Source organism: Narcine bancroftii, chromosome 3 (assembly GCF_036971445.1).
Source record: "Narcine bancroftii isolate sNarBan1 chromosome 3, sNarBan1.hap1, whole genome shotgun sequence".
NCBI classification, from domain to species: domain Eukaryota; kingdom Metazoa; phylum Chordata; class Chondrichthyes; order Torpediniformes; family Narcinidae; genus Narcine; species Narcine bancroftii.
Genome location: NC_091471.1, coordinates 141,190,201 through 141,205,803, shown reverse-complemented (window position 1 = coordinate 141,205,803; position 15,603 = coordinate 141,190,201). Strand labels below are relative to the sequence as shown.

The window sequence follows — 15,603 nt, the reverse complement described above, 5'->3', positions numbered from 1 at the left end:
AATTTTAATTGGGCCAATTCATCATAATATTGAAAATTAGATAATTGTAAACCACCCAGTGCATATTTCCACGTTAATTTTTGTAATGAGACTCTCACCATTTTATCTTTCCACAGAAACTGTCTTCTCAATGAATTAATAGATTATTGAATACCTTATAAAACTCTGTAGGGAATCTATCTTAGCCTGGCGCTTTATTGCTTGGTAATGTCATGTGTATCCTGTATTTATGTAATTGTCAGGGGATTTAGTCATTTATTTTGATCTTCCAATTGTAATTGGAGTAATTCAATGTTTGATAAAAATTCATCTATTTTGTCATTCTTCCCTGAATTTTTAGTTTGATACAATTGCTTATAAAAAATGTTAAAATTTCCATTAATCTCTTATGGGTTATATGAGATCTGTTTATCCTTCTTCCTTGTTGTGCTCATAGTTCTTGTTGCCTGTTCAGTTTTTAGTTGCCAAGCCAATATTTTGTGGGTTTTCTCTCCTTATTCATAATATCTTTGTTTTGTTTTCATAATGTTTTTCTCCACTTTGTATGTTTGCAGTGTTTCATATTTTAATTTTTTTCTCCATCAATTCTCTCTTTTCTATAGTTGCAATGTTTTTTTCCGACTGTTCTATTTCCCGATCATATTTTTTAATCTTGGTCATGTAACTAATGATTTGTCCCCAATAAAGGCCTTTATTGCGTCCCATAATATAAATTTGTCTGTTACCGAATTTGTATTTGACTCAAAATATATTTTGATTTGTTGTTCTATGTATTCCCAAAAGTCTTGCCTTTTTAATAATATAGGGTTTAGCCTCCATTTATTTGTTTTTGGCAAAATATCCCCTAAAGCAATTGTCAATAACAAGTGGTCTGATAAAAGTCTTGCCTTATATTCAGTCTTTCGAACTCTCCCCTGAATATGAGCCGACAAGAATATGTCAATCCTAGAATAGGTTTTATGTCTGTTTGAATAATATGAATAATCTCTTTATTTTTTGGTGTTTTCTCCATATATCAATTATCTTCATATCATGCATTGAGTTCAATGTAAATTTAGCTGCCCTATAGTTGTCTTTCCGGTTTTATCTATTGATGGGACATGCTTAAAATTGAAGTCTCCCCCAAGTAAAATCTGTCCCTATGTGTCTGCTATCTTTTAAAAAATGTCCTGCATAAATTCCTGGTCATCTTCATTAGGTGCATAAATGTTCAACAAGTTCCAAGATTCTGAATAAATCTGGCACATTATCATTACATATCTACACGCTGTTATTACTTTCTTTATCTTAATTGACAGATTCTTATTAACTAATATAGCAACTCCCCTGGCTTTTGAATTCTATGATGATGCCACTACATGACCGACCCAGTCTATCTTCAGTTTGCGGTGTTCTAACTCAGTTAAGTCTGTTTCTTGTATAAATGTTATGTCTATTTTCTCCTTTTTAAGTAGTGTCAATTACTTTTTTTCTTAATTTCATTGTGAATTCCATTAATATTAATAGTCATATAGTTCAATGTACTCACCTCTCTCCCACCTCCATCTCCCTTCTTATAAAATCACTCTTTAGATTGTTTTTACTCTTTACTATATGCGACGACACAACTAGTAGAAAAATAACAAAAACCTTAAGAAAACCAAAGGATACTATTAAAAAAAGCAAAATTAAATCCTCCTTTACTGAATTGCTCTGGCCACCTCGCAAGACAACCACAACTCACCTTTCTATGCAGGTTACGGTATATACCACAAATGTCAACAGATTTTGTGGTGGGCAGATCTTCCCCCCACCCCCATCTCATTCCCAGTCATCCCCACCTCATTCCCCACTGCATTCCCAGCCCTCCCCCAGAGAAATCACTAAATATTATTCTTAAAAATATAACAAAGTTTTTTTAAAACCATTTTTTTCTTGTGTCTGTACTCAAATTATTAACATTCCAACTTATTTATATACATTATCTTTACAGTCCTTTTAGTATTTCCTTTACTCCTCTTCTTGTTGCTTATTTGGTAATTGATCTGCAAAGCAAGAGCTTCTTCTGGATCTGAAAACAGTCTATTTTGCCCACAAGGGATGAATATCTTCAACACTGCTGGATGCTGTAACATAACCTTTATTCCATAGTACAGTTTTTGCTAAATTAAACTCCTTTCGCTTTAAATGTTCAAAGCTAATATCTGGATTTTTTTAAAAATGTTCCCATTGTACTCCAATGGTTCCTTAATTTCTTTCACACTTTTCATTGCCAGTTCCAATATTTTCTCTCTTGTTGTATATTCTAGTAGTTTTATTAATATGGAATGCAGTTTCTGTTCTGACTGTAGCTTTGGCGCCAATGCTCTATGGGCTCTTACAATTTCTATTTTATCTTGGAGTTCTTTTACTCCCAAGATCTGTGGGATCCATCTTTTTATAAATCCTTTTATATCTACCCATTCTTCACCTTCTTTCAGGTCCACTATTTTTATATTATTAAGTCTGCTGAAATTCTCTAAAATGTCAATTTTTTGGGCCAATAAATCTTGTGTTTTCTTAATCTCCTTATCTCTATTTTCCAATTTTTCTACTAACTCACTCACCTCCATTTCCACACCTATCACTCTGTCTTAGGAACATAGGAATATAGGAAGTAAGAACAAGAGAAGGCCGAAAATGGCCCATCGAGCCTGCTCCACCATTCAATACGATCATGGCTGATCTAATTTATGACCTAACTCCACCTACCTGCCTTCTCCCCATATCCCCTAATTCCTCTATCATGTAAAAATTTATCTAACCGAATTTTAAATATGTTTAATGAGGCAGCCTCAACCACTTCCCTGGTTAGAGAATTCCAAACATTCACTACTCTCTGGGAAAAACTATTTTTCCTCATCTCTGTTCTAAATCTACTCCCCCGAATCTTGAGACTGTGTCCTCTCATTTTAGTTTCCCCGGCCAGCTCAAAAAACCTTCCTACATCTATCCTATCCATACCCTTCATAATCCTATATGTTTCTATAAGATCTCCTCTCATTCTTCTGAACTCGAGCAAATACAATCCTAGACGATTTAATCTTTCATCATAAGTCAACCCCTTCATCCCAGGGATCAACCTAGTAAACCTCCTCTGGACCGTCTCCAAAGCCAGTATATCCTTCCTCAAATATGGAGACCAGAACTGGACACAGTACTCCAGGTGCAGTCTCACCAGTACCTTGTACAGTTGCAACATTACCTCCCTACTCCTGAATTCAATTCCTCTAGCGATGAAGGCCAACATTCCATTTGCCTTCTTAATAACCTGCTGCACCTGCAACCTAACTTTTTGCAATTCATGCACAAGCACTCCCAAGTCCCTCTGCACAACAGCATGCTGTAGTTTTTCATCCTTTAAATAATATTCAACTCTTTTATTTTTCTTGCCAAAGTGGATAATCTCACACTTACTAACATTGTACTCCATCTGCCAGACCTTTGCCCACTCATCCAGCTTAACTATATCCCTCTGCAGTCTCTCCACATCCTCATTACAATTTGCTCATCCACAAACTTGGCTACACCACATTTTTTCCCCTCCTCCAAGTCATCAATGTAAATGATGAACAGTTGTGGGCCTAACACTGACCCCTGCGGCACCCTTCCACTTCATCATTTTGTATTATCATGTCTGCCATAGGATTCTCCATTCTTTGCAAATTTTACATCTGTCTCTTGCATGGTTTTTTTTCAGTAGTACTGAACTCAGCCATTATTGTTTCCATTAGAATCTTTTTGATTGTCAAAGTATTCCTCATCAATCCTCTACTTCTGTTTTTTAACCTTGTATTTTTTCTTGTATGTCTTGATATACTTTCTCTATCTCCATTTCTTGGCTCTATGTTGATCCTGCTACTATCGGTGTCTCTCTGCAACCTCTCCCATTGCCGAGACAGCATCTTGCTGTTAGTGTCCGCTCCCACCGGCATCCTCTCTACAATGTGTACCGCTCATGTGTGCTGGCATTTCTTTTTCAGACTCTGCAAGCCAACGTTCAAGACTGCCCTGGGGAACATCGCTGCCTGCTTACTGGCTTCACCACTTGGGCCATCTTCTTGGGGAGAGCTCCCTGGTTACTTGATACTGTAGTAGTTTCCTTCTTTTGAGCCATCTTCAAATTCTTTTTGTACTTAATAACTTGTGACTTTATGTTTTTCTTCTCGGCCTTGTTTTTCTACCTTTTTTTCCTCAACTTTCTCTATGGAGGGCTGGTTTTCTCTAACCAGCCACAACTCCATCACGTGACAACTCCTTAGTGTTACAAACTTGTAAACACATAGAAGCATAGCACACATATTTACAAACGATTTATATGCATTACATATTAAAAATAAATAAATATTGTTATTCAATAGTAGATTCTCAGAGGGATTGTGTGAGCAGTCCATCAGTCATTCAGCATTCTCACTGCCTGTGGGAAGAGTGTTTCTCAGTTTGATGGTTCTGGCTCTTCTATCTTATCCACTCCTCTTAATTAGTAATCTTAATAACAATTAATGATTGTATATGCTAATATTATTGTATATTAAATGGTAGGTGTTTCTTTCTTTTCTTACTTTTGGGTGGAAGGGGGGATGGGGAGAAAAACTTAAGTATTTTTTGTATCATTGGATATGGATATTTGATTAATGTTTTATTCATTTTTTTTCCTGTAATGATGCAAACAATTAAATAAAATATATAAAAAAAGTACGATGTGGCTTTAGCAAACAAGGTGTGAAACTATAGAGGGAAATAGAGAGGGCTTATAAAAAGGGCAATGTTACAATAGTCATGGAAGATTTCAATATGTAGGTTGATTGAGAAAACCAGTTTGGTGCTAGATGCCAAGAGAAGGAAGTTATCAAATGTATTCAGGGTGCTTCTCAGAACAGCTTATGCCTTAGCCAAACAGGAAAACAATGTAATGTTGAAATCTGGATTGTGTATTGTGTAATGAATCAAAGTTAATAAGGGAGATAAAGGTAAAGGACCCTAAGGAGGCAGTGATCATAATATGATGAATTCACACTGCAGGCTGAGAAAGAGAAACTAAAATCAGAGGTCTCAGTAGACTATTGGAATAAAGGGGACTACAGAGGTATGAGAGAGGAACCAGCAGAAGTTGATTGGAAAGGTACACTAGCAGGGAGTACAACAGAGCAGCAATGGCTGGAATTTCTGTGAGAAATATGGAAGGTGCAGGACAAGCATATTCCAAAATAAAAAATGTTTGAAAGGAAAAATTACATGTGGCTGACAAGAGAGGTCAAAGCTAAAGTAAAAGCATACAAGGAATCAAAAATTAGTGGAAAGGTAAAGGACTGGAAAGCTTTAAAAGCTTACAGAAGGACATTAAGAAGGAAAAGATAAACTTTGAAAGAAAGCAAGCAAAAAGTATCAAAAAAGGATTCTAAGCAGCTTTTTTAAGTATATTAGGAATTTAAAAAAAGGCAAGAATAGATATAGAACAAATAGAAAAAAAATGCTGCAAAAATTGTAATGGAAGAGGAACTGAATGATTGTTTTGCATTGGTCTTCACTGTAGAAGACATTAGCAGTATACAGGAGGTGTGTGCAGTCATGACCACCAGAAAGAAGGTACTTGAGAGACTAAATGATCTAAAGGTGTACAAGTATCCCAGACCAGATGGAGGCATTGGTAATGATCTTCCAAGGATCAATAGATGATTCCGGGGGACTGCAAATTTGGAATGGTCACTCTGCTATTTAAAAAGGAACCAAGCCAGCAGAAAGGAAATTATAGATCTGTTAGGCTTAGATGGATGGAGTTGATTGTCAGGGATGAGGTTACGGAGAACAACAAGACCCTAGGTTAAGAACACCCAATTTACAGACAATTCATGTTTATGAACGGACTACGTGCGGCTTTAGCAGTTCGTCAGCTCGAGGAAGGAGAACACCATCTGCCATTTTAAGTGGTTGATATTGGTAATCAACTGCAGTTAGATATCAGTGAAAATGATGTCAAAGAGTTACCCAACAGCCATGCCGAAAAACTGACCAATGAAGACCTTAAGGAACTAGAGCAGCAGATGATAGCATTTGAGGAAGACTGGGACCTAAAAACTCCAGAACCAAAAGAGATTTTGATGAAAGAGTTAGCTGAAGCCTTTCATCTCATTGAAACAGGGATGGCAAAGATAGAGAGGAGCAAGATCCTAATACAGAGAAGTTCACCAAAGTTTACTGTACCAAGGAGCTCAGCTGCTACAAGGCCATTTATGATGAGAAAAAAAGTTCTGAATAAACCTTCCTTGATGCCTACTTCAAGAAATTGACTCTAGTTTTATATACATAGAAAGGAAAAATATACTATAACAGATATCATATTTTATATTGTATATAGATATGTTTTGAAGGAGATAGATTCTGGGGTAGTGTAGGTCACAAACACATCACAAAACAGATCTCATTTAAAATGCAAGAGCTTTGCTCATACTAGACACTCTGGGCCCAGGGCCTTTGTAAAGGCAATAAAAGCTACTTTGCTAAAGGGTTTCATAAGGAGGTGCAAATAGAAGAACCCGAGCTCAAGAGACTTCACAAGAAGGTGTTAATTGGACATGCTGTGGAGTAATGAAATATTGTTTTGGAAAGCAACAGATGAACGGACTCAGAAGATTGGGTCTGGAGCCACAGTCTGTCTGAGTGCAGTGGCTGTTTTAAAGGAATCATGTAGTTTTCTCAGAGAGGGAGAGAGGGATCAGCAGTAGCAGCTGGGACTGGAACATGACAAGCTGGCAAGCTTGTGGAAAAAAAACATTTTGAATCCAGGCTGTGAGTTTTTATTTCAGCCTATTCAAAGCCCTTGTGGTTCATACAAGAGGAGAGAACTGGCTGCCTAATGTTTCACTTGAAATAAGGGAAGCAAAAAGGAACTATGTGGTGACCTGAAAGAAAGAGGTTATCATCTGGAAAACCCTGATGGCAAGACACTAAAGTGACTGATCGGAAGGAATCAATTTGTGTCCACAAGCAACAAATCTCTCTCTGAAAACCAACAAGAACCTTCCTGAGCAGTAACCAATTATGATTAAGCACCAGAGCTTGGTGAAAATTCATAAATGTTAAATTCTGAGCACAGTATAAGAATTGCCTGATACTGGTGAACTTGGAGGAGTGAGAAGTGAGATTGGACTGTGAATCAAAGAACTTTTCTGAACTTAATACATACACATGTGTTTAGAATTAAAAGGGGGTTAAGTTAATAGTAATAAATTAAAGTTTGATCCTGTTTTGATGTTTGAAGAAAAATTAAATGGAACTTTTTAAGTAACCATTTGTCTTGGTGAATTTCTATTGCTGCTGGGACCGTGACAATACTAAGACAAACATTTGACTAACTGATGCTAAATAAGAACCATATGTACCTGTTACAACTTACCTACAAATTCAATTTAAAGGCAGACTTAGGAACAGATCTTGTTCGTAGCCTGTATACGAAAGTGCAGAAGATAGGCCAAAATCAGCATGGTTTCTGTGAAGAAAGATCTTGCCTGACAAATCTATATAACGGTTTATGGCATGGAAACAGTCCATTTCGGCCCTTCAAGTCCATGCCGGATCACTCAAACAACTCCACTAGATTCCCCCACCTATTCTCAACCCATAATCCTCCAACCCCCTCCTATCCATGTATATATCCAGCCTCCTCTTAAATTAAAGAATTGACTCTGCCTCAACTATTTCCTCTTGAAGATTATTCTATTCAAACACCACTCTCTGAGTGAAAAAGCATCCTCTAATGTTTCTCCTAAAATTTTGCCCCCTTACCCTCAATTTGTGTCCTCTTGTTTCAACCACCCCTGCTCTCAGGAGGAAGAATCTACTTGCATCTAGTCTATCTATTCCCTTCACAATTTTAAACACTCAACCATCTACATTCCAATGAATAAAGTCTTAACCTCTTCAGTCTTTCTCTGTACTCTAGGTATGTTAAGCCAGGCAACATCCTTGTAAATCTTCTCTGCACCCTCTCCATCTTATCTATATCCTTCCTATAATTTGAAGACCAGAACTGAACAGTCACAGCATCACTTCCCAGCTCCTATACTCTATGCTATGATTTATGAAGGCTAACATACCAAATGCCTTCTTAACTACATTGTCAACATGGGAATCCACCTTCAAGGAACCCTGCACCATAACTCCAAGATCTCTTTGTTCTTGTGCATTCCCCAATGTCCTCCCCTTTACTATATATGTCCTATTCTGATTATTTTTTTCCCCTAAAATGAAGCACCTCACACTTCTCTACATTAAATCCCATCTGCCATCATTCAGCCCAATTTTCCAGACAAACCAAATCTATCTGTAATCCCTGGGAACCTTCCTCACTATCCACCACCCCACTTATTTTCGTATCGTCTGCGTATTTACTTACCCAGTTAACCACCCCATCATCCAAATCATTAATATAAATTATGAACAATTGGGGACCTAGCATCAATCCTTGAAGCATGCTGCTCGTCACAGGCTTCCATCCTGACAGACAGTTATCCACCATGACCCTCTGCTGTCTCTCCTCCAGCCACCTCTGAACCCATCTTACAATTTCTCTATTAATCCTGAGTGACTGAACCTTCCATATAACCATATAACCATGTACGGAGCGGAAACAGGCCATGTTGGCCTTTCGAGTCCGCACCGGTTCACTGATTTTGTGCATCCTCTTCAGGCATTGGTCCCGGTAGATCTTTATTCAATAACGATGGGCGAATTCAATGCAGGTGGAATCTTATTGAAATTGAAAGCAAGATTGTTGTCCTGGCACCACACAACCAGATTCTTGATCTCCATCCTGCTTTTAGATTCATGGTCATCAACTTGGATTTCCGAAAATCTTATTGACTAAAACTTACCTTTATAAACATACTTAATAACTGAAATCATCTGAAGATGCTTACCAAAATAATTTTTATAAAATAGATGTGGAACCTTATCAAAAGCTTGACTAAAATCCAGATAGAATACATCAACTGCCTTACCTTCATCCATCTTTCTTGTCACTTCTTCAAAAAACTCAACAAAGATTGTCAAACATGACTTGCCCTTCACAAACGCATGCCTGGTGCTCCTGATCAATCCCTGCCTATCCAGATATTTATACACACCATCTCTAAGAATACCCTCCATAACTTTCCCTATCACCGAAGTCAAGCTTACAGGCCTATAATTACTTGGCCAACACTTCGTGCCTTTTTTAAACAATGGAACTACATTAGCAACCCTGCAATCCCACGGCACCACACCCTCCTGCAGTGATCATTGAAAAATCACTGAAAGTTCATCCGTTATTTGCTCCCTGACCTCCCTTAATGTCCTGGGGAAAATTCCATCAGGACCAGGAGACTTATCCACTTTTACTGACCCTAGAAGCTCCAAAACTCTCTCTTTACTAATCCCTATCTTTTCCATAACTAAGCCATTTGCCTCACTTATCTCATATAGTCCAATGTCCTTTTCCTTCGTGAACACAGATGAGAAAAAGTCGGTTAATATCTCTCCCATCTGATACAGTTCACTGCTCTCATTTTCCAGTGGTCCTATTCTATCCTTAACCCTCCTTTTACTATTCACATATCTGTAAAAACCCTTTGGATTCACTTTTACCTTATCAGCTATTGACACCTCATACCTTCTTTTTGCCTTTCTAATTTCCTTCTTAAGGTTTTTTCTGCAATCTATCTAATAATCATACATCTTATCCTTTTTTTACTTCTTAGATTTATTATATGCCCCATCTTATCCCGAACCAACTTCCTAATTTTTCTAGAAAACCACGGTTCCCTTGAAAGTTTGACCTTGCCTTTCGATCTGACTGGCACATAAAGATCCTGTACTCTCAATATCTCTTCTTTAAATACCCTCCTCTACATCCTTTCCAGAAAAAAGATCAGCCCATACAATTTTCTGCAAATCCTTTCTCATTTCTTCAAATCTGGCCTTCCCCCTCTTGAAAACCTTCAACCTCGGACCTGACCTATCTCTTTCCATATTTAAGTTGAAGCTAATGGACCCATGATCACTGGATCCAAAGTTCTCACCAATGCACACTTCCATCACCTGCCCTATTCCATTCCCTAACAATAGATCTAACTCTGCCTCCCCTCTAGTAGGCATCTCAACATACTGCTGTAAAACGCAATCCTGAACACATTGTACAAAGACTAAGCCATCCTGCTCTCTTTCTGATTGTGTTTCCCAATCAATGTTAGGAAAATTGAAATCCCCAACTATCACAACTTTATTTCTACTACACATCTCAGCTATTTCCCTGCACATTTGCTCTTCCAGTTCCCTATTCTCTTTTGGCAGCCTATAATATACCCCTATATTTGTAGCCTCACCTTTTTTATTTTTTAGTTCAACCCACAGAGCCTCGCATGATGAGTCCTCCAGTCTCTCTTGCCTCAGCACTGCTGTAATATCTTCCCTGACAAGCAATGCCACACCTCCCCCTCATACCCCGCCAATTCTGTCACATCTAAAACAGCAAAATCCCTGAATATTTAACTGCCAGTCACAACCTTCCTTCAACCATGTCTCACTAATTGCTATCACATCATAAGGCCACATGTCAATCCACACCATTAGTTCATCCACTTTATTTACCACACTCCTTGCATTGAAATAAATGCATCTCAGAGATCTTCCACATTTTAACTTTCTGCCTCTCACCCTCTCTACAATTGTAACTATGGCCACTATTTATTACCTGCTGCTGTTCCACCTCCAGATTGTGTGAAAAAGTCTTTTTTCTTTGCCTAAAGACTCTGTTCTTGCTCTCCTCCCTGACATGAACCCTTGTCCCCAACCTTACTAGTTTAAAGCCCTAGCAAATGCCCCTGCCAGGAGTTTTTGAGGAAACCAGAAGCAAGCTAGACAAAAGAGATTCAGTGAATGTTGTATATTTGGATTTTCAAAAGGCCTTTGACAAGGTGCCAATATGCAAGGCTGAGCTGCTTAACAAAATAAAAGCCCATAGAATTACAGTTAAGATATTAACATGGGTAGAGAATTGGCCCATAGCCAGGAAACAGTGCAGGAATAAGGGATCCCATTCTGGTTGACTTCTGCTTACCAGTGGCATTCCGCAAGGGTCAGCATTGGGAACCATTTCTTTTTATGTTGTATGTTAATTATTTGGATGACTTTGTGGCAGTTCACAGATAATACAAAGACACATGGAATGACAGGAAGTAAGCAAACAGAGAGGCTGCAGAGAGACTTAGATTAGGAGAATGGACAAAAAAAGTGTCAAATTTTGATAGCAGAAACACAGGAGTACACTATTATTGGCATGTGAAAATTCAAAATTCAGGACTTGGGACTCCTGGTGCAGGATACACTAAAGATTAACCTCCAGATTGACTCAATGATGAAGAAAGCAAATGTAATGTTGACATTCATATCTAGAGGAAAAGGATACGAGAGCAGGGATGTGATGTTAAAGCTTTATAAGGCACTGGTAAGGTCTTACTTGGAGTATGGGGTACAGTTTTGGGATCTTTATTTAAGAAAGGATGTGCTGGCACTGGAGAGAGTTTAGAGAAGATACAAAAGAATGATTCTTGGAATGAAAGAATAAGCCTCAGGAATATTTGATGGCTCTTGGAGTTTAGAAGAATAAGAGAGGCCTCAGAGGTATTTTGAATGTTGGAAGGCTTGGACTGAGTAGATGTGGTAAAGTTGTTTCCCATGTAGGGGAGTCAAGGACAAGAGGACAACTTCAGGAGTGAAGTGTGCCCAATTAAAACAGGTGTGGAGGAATTTCTTTAATCAGAGAATGGTGTGAATGCTATCAAGGTCAGCTATGGAGGCCAAGTTGTTGGGTGTATTTAAGGCAGAGATTGATACCTATCTGAATAATTAGGGTATGAAAAAGTTATTTGGAGAAGGCAGATGAGTGGAAGAATATGTCAGTTCCTGATGGAATTGCGGAGAAGACTTGATGGGCTGAATGGCATGTTTCTTCTCCTATATCTTGTGGTCTGTCAAATGCTTTGAGAGTTCAGTTATGGAGCACATCAACTATCTCAGGAAGGACCTGGACCCACTTCAGTTTGCCTTTTGGCCCAACAGATGTCACCGGCCCTCCACTTTGCATTAGATCACAGGAATACTTCCATCAAGCTGTTAATTCATTGATTGAAGCTCCACATTCAAATCCATCATACCAGAAAAACTTATGATTAAAGGATCTGGGACTCTGTTCATTCTTCTGCCACTACATCCTCAACTTCTTCATTGATGGACCCCAATCAGTGCAGATTGCCAACGTTACCTCCTCCACACTGACGGTCAACAAAGGTCACCCTCAGGCTGTGTGCTTAGTCTCTTTACTTGTTGTGCACTTGTTACTGCAGTAAGTTTGGCTCCAACTCAAACTACAAATCTGTAAATGAAACCACCGTTGCTGTCAGAAACTGGAAATGATGCCAGAATACAGAATGGAGATCAAGAATCTGGTTGGGTAGTGCTAGAACAACAATTTTACTCTCAAGATTAAGATTTTTATTGTTGATTTTAGATAGGAGAGGTGGGGGGGGGGGGGGGACCACCCACCTGTCCACATTGATGTGACAGAGGTGGAGAGAATTAGAATTTTCAATTTCCTGAGAGTCCATATTTCAAAAGACCTTTCCTGGAGCCAGCATATTGAGGCAACAATGAAGAAGACACACTTATAGACACTTTCCAATCTCTCGTATTCCCCAATTTCAAAACACGTCATCTTCACATCATTGTAATCAACAATATTCCAAATTACTATCTTATTTCTAATAAATCAAATTTTGTATTTGCAGCTATAAGTAGCTTTAATTTGTTAAAACATTTTGCACAACTTCACATTGAGATTTTCATACGACAGCAGACACTTTTTAAAAAAATCTTGCAATGGTAAATCGTGAATTATTTTTGTTAGGTAACTTTGAAAGCATCACCCCTGAATTGTTGTTGTCAGATTCCGAACTGAAATTTGTTAACTTTAGGAACAGCAAAGAAATGTGTCGCTGTAACATGGAAATCTGATGTCTCACTAACTTTGGAGAGGTAGCATGCTGAAATTTAAAATTGTATTCCATAAGGAGAAAATTACATATAATTTGAGGAATAAATATACTTTATTTTTTCCATTTTGGGGGTTTATGAAATTAAAATTATAAAATTTATTTTTATATTTTTCATGTTCCTTGAAGTTTTCCCTGAAGAAATAATATAATGGTTTTGTGATGTCTTTGAGATCTCGGAGTGTCAACTGATTCAATCCAAATTAATTAACTGGGATTGTTTTTTTAATGAAATATTTTGTAAATTAGTTCTGTGATTATAATTTTTTTGGGGGGAGGAGGGTGGGAGGGTCTTTAGTTTTAGTTTTTTATATATCTATCTATAGATACCGAACTATCTATAGATACCGAACTATCTATAGATACCGATCTATCTATAGATACCGAACTATCTATAGATACCGAACTATCTATAGATACCGAACTATCTATAGATACCGAACTATCTATAGATACCGATCTATCTATAGATACCGATCTATCTATAGATACCGAACTATCTATAGATACCGAACTATCTATAGATACCGAACTATCTATAGATACCGATCTATCTATAGATACCGATCTATCTATAGATACCGATCTATCTATAGATACCGATCTATCTATAGATACCGATCTATCTATAGATACCGATCTATCTATAGATACCGATCTATCTATAGATACCGATCTATCTATAGATACCGAAATATCTATAGATACCGATCTATCTATAGATACCGATCTATCTATAGATACCGATCTATCTATAGATACCGAAATATCTATAGATACCGATCTATCTATAGATACCGAAATATCTATAGATACCGATCTATCTATAGATACCGAACTATCTATAGATACCGAACTATCTATAGATACCGAACTATCTATAGATACCGAACTATCTATAGATACCGAACTATCTATAGATACCGAAAAATCTATAGATACCGAAAAATCTATAGATACCGAAAAATCTATAGATACCGAAATATCTATAGATACCGAAATATCTATAGATACCGATCTATCTATAGATACCGATCTATCTATAGATACCGATCTATCTATAGATACCGATCTATCTATAGATACCGATCTATCTATAGATACCGAAATATCTATAGATACCGATCTATCTATAGATACCGATCTATCTATAGATACCGATCTATCTATAGATACCGATCTATCTATAGATACCGATCAATCTATAGATACCGATCTATCTATAGATACCGATCTATCTATAGATACCGATCTATCTATAGATACCGATCTATCTATAGATACCGATCTATCTATAGATACCGATCTATCTATAGATACCGATCTATCTATAGATACCGATCTATCTATAGATACCGAAATATCTATAGATACCGAAATATCTATAGATACCGAAATATCTATAGATACCGAAATATCTATAGATACCGAAATATCTATAGATACCGAAATATCTATAGATACCGAAATATCTATAGATACCGATCTATCTATAGATACCGATCTATCTATAGATACCGATCTATCTATAGATACCGATCTATCTATAGATACCGATCTATCTATAGATACCGATCTATCTATAGATACCGAAATATCTATAGATACCGAAATATCTATAGATACCGATCTATCTATAGATACCGATCTATCTATAGATACCGAAATATCTATAGATACCGATCTATCTATAGATACCGAAATATCTATAGATACCGAAATATCTATAGATACCGAAATATCTATAGATACCGATCTATCTATAGATACCGATCTATCTATAGATACCGATCTATCTATAGATACCGAAATATCTATAGATACCGAAATATCTATAGATACCGAAATATCTATAGATACCGATCTATCTATAGATACCGATCTATCTATAGATACCGATCTATCTATAGATACCGATCTATCTATAGATACCGATCTATCTATAGATACCGAAATATCTATAGATACCGATCTATCTATAGATACCGATCTATCTATAGATACCGAAATATCTATAGATACCGAAATATCTATAGATACCGATCTATCTATAGATACCGATCTATCTATAGATACCGAAATATCTATAGATACCGAAATATCTATAGATACCGAAATATCTATAGATACCGAAATATCTATAGATACCGAAATATCTATAGATACCGAAATATCTATAAGATACCGAAATATCTATAGATACCGAAATATCTATAGATACCGAAATATCTATAGATACCGAAATATCTATAGATACCGAAATATCTATAGATACCGAAATATCTATAGATACCGAAATATCTATAGATACCGAAATATCTATAGATACCGAAATATCTATAGATACCGAAATATCTATAGATACCGAAATATCTATAGATACCGAAATATCTATAGATACCGAAATATCTATAGATACCGAAATATCTATAGATACCGAAATATCTATAGATACCGAAATATCTATAGATACCGAAATATCTATAGATACCGAAATATCTAT

General features: G+C 36.9%; 1 long non-coding RNA gene across 1 annotated transcript in view; it reads left to right on the top strand.

The window, feature by feature from the left end:
• LOC138757630 (uncharacterized) overlaps positions 1–15,603 on the top strand; it is a 72,001-nt gene that overhangs the window by 19,279 nt on the left and 37,119 nt on the right. The gene's annotated exons all lie outside the window — the stretch shown is intronic.